Raw genomic sequence first — 2,470 nt, forward strand, 5'->3', positions numbered from 1 at the left:
TTGCTATCCCAGCCTGATGAGCTACTGCTAGGAACCCATCTCTATGGCCATTCCACTTCCTAAACAGAGGCAGGGCTTTATCGCCTTGAGTGAGGATGGAGGGTGGTGGGGAGGAGCACCCTCGCCTGACCAGGACCCAGATCCAGGTTTATGGGACACTCTGAACCCAGGCCGTCGAGGCTCCGGAGTGAAGGCCGAGAACCAGGGTTGGGTCAGCTTTGCTCCGAAGAGCCAGCGATCTCCACAGTGTTTTAGCTGCCGCCACGGCTCTGCTTTCCATCTGCGGAGCCCCAGCCGCAGACAGACTTGGAGTTTGCAGCTAAGCAGAGTGCTGCCTTGAGCTCAAAAATGTTTAGGAGGACATCAAAGGGACTTAGGGAACAGCCTGGACCCTTGAAGTGCTGACCCCAAAGGCACGAAGCCTCTGCAACATTTGCCCACTTGACAGTTGGCTTTGACCTTCACTGGGGACGGACGCCTACCTCCAGGAGGGCAGCCTGAGCCAGAAGAGGCTAGACGTTGAGATAAGCCACTGTGACATTTTGCTCTGTCATGGTTTGCCCATGATTGCCCGACCGCTACGTCCCTACGTCCCTTAGATCTCTTACCTGCCAAATGGCCTACATACATCGCTGAGTTTTAAGGAGGATTAAAAATACAACATATGGCACATGGAAGCACTTGAAAAACTGTACTGTGTCACCCGACTGAAGATCTTCACTATAAAATCCTTGCACTGGGAGACTTCTTCTTGCCATTAGGGCAAGGCCACTTACATAACAGATGAGGACACTGAGGCAGAGAGAGGCAGAGTGACAGCCCCAGGAGCCCCTGATCCCTTTAGTGGCAGGGCTAGGTTTGGGACCCAGGCCTCCTCCTTCCCAGTCCGAGGATCTTCCCACTACGGGTGGGGCCACAGAATCTGGCTGGGTTTCAGAAAATCTGACGCGGGTTCGAGGCAGGAGGATGGAGACCTCTGTCAGAACGAATGGGTTCTTTTCTCTCTGGAAATGACAGAAAGCTCGCCTCCTCTGGTGGCAGATGAGGGAAGCCTCTCGGGCTGGAACCAAATATCACTGCGGATGATTTGGGAATAAAAGCCCTTGGGGGGCTCATGGGTGACTCAGTCGGTTAAGCGTCAGACTCTTGATCTTGGTTCAGGGCTTGATCTCAGTCAGGGTCATGGGTTCAAGTGGTGTGTTGGGCTCCTGCTGGGTGTGGAGCATATTTAAAAAAAAAAAAAAAGCCCTTGGATATGTGCCTGTTGTGGTGTCTGTGTGTATGTCCTTTAAGAAGAGAGAGGGAAAAGCCTTCGGTACCATGTGGGCAAAAACAGGCCATAGTATGAGCAATGATCCTGTCCTTCAGCTCTGGGAGAAGGTCTTTGGAAAGAGAGATTCTCAGGCATGTGGGTTGGAGGCTGGTCAGATGCAGAGCTTTTGTCTGTTTCCAGAACATTTGAAAGCTCTTGGTGTGACACCGTCCAATCAACTTCTCGTTTCTGGAGCTTCAGCTTCAGAAGATAAATAAGTAATAAGAGGACGGTTACTCAGCGCTCTGTGGAAAGCCGCTTCATCAGGGCTCCGGAGACAGAGTGTGTCCGTGTAAGAACACAAGCAGCTGCTTCTCCGTCATGCTCGGCTGGCTCCTGATGGCAGGGCAGCTAGGAATCCGCGATGCTCGGGGCTCTGGCTCTGGCAACATGGCACGCTCAGCACGAATGTGACCAACTAGAAAATGTCCCAACCTCATTTCTGCTCGAAGCTGATAAATGAAGGAAAGTCAACAATGCTTTGCGTGGTACAGTAGAAAGAGGGCTGGGCTGGGATGCCTGGGTCTAGTCTTGGCTCTGCCACTAACTGGCCATATGACCAAAATCACTTTTCTCTGAATCTAGTTTCCTTGTCTCTACCATGAAGAAGGTGGACAACAAGGAACATTTTGAGGACACAGACTAACTGCCAGGCTCTGAGCTAAGGACCTTGGGAGCATTAGCTCATTCTATGTCTATACCGACCCTAGCCAGTAGATATTATTTTAAAGCCCACTTTATAGATGAGATAACTGAAGCACAGAGAGTTTAAGCAACTTGCATAAGGTGCTGTAATCAGCATTCAAAACCAGGTTTGTCTGACTTCAAAGTTGATGATCTGTACTGGGTGATCTTGAGGGTCTGATGTTCGAGAATTTCTTCCTGTAAGAGAAAGACCAAGAGAGAGGCTGGGAGGGAGGAGGAGGGGGGAAAAAGAGGAGAGAAAATAATTTTCTGCCTAATGGAAAATTTGACTTTTAACTGTAAGAAGAGAGAAGGGTGTGTGCAGGGTGGCGGGGCGGTGGGGTGGTGAGGCGCTGTGTAATGAGAAATTTTGTCATTGTTTCTTTTTGGCAAATATCTCCTATTTTGCTTTCAAGAAGCCTCTGAGCAAGGATCATTACTGTACTGCTGACAGGTGCAGAAATCCCCCCATCC

This window comes from Enhydra lutris, unplaced genomic scaffold (assembly GCF_002288905.1).
Source record: "Enhydra lutris kenyoni isolate GAN:26980312 unplaced genomic scaffold, ASM228890v2 scaffoldscaffold25, whole genome shotgun sequence".
Lineage (NCBI taxonomy): Eukaryota > Metazoa > Chordata > Mammalia > Carnivora > Mustelidae > Enhydra > Enhydra lutris.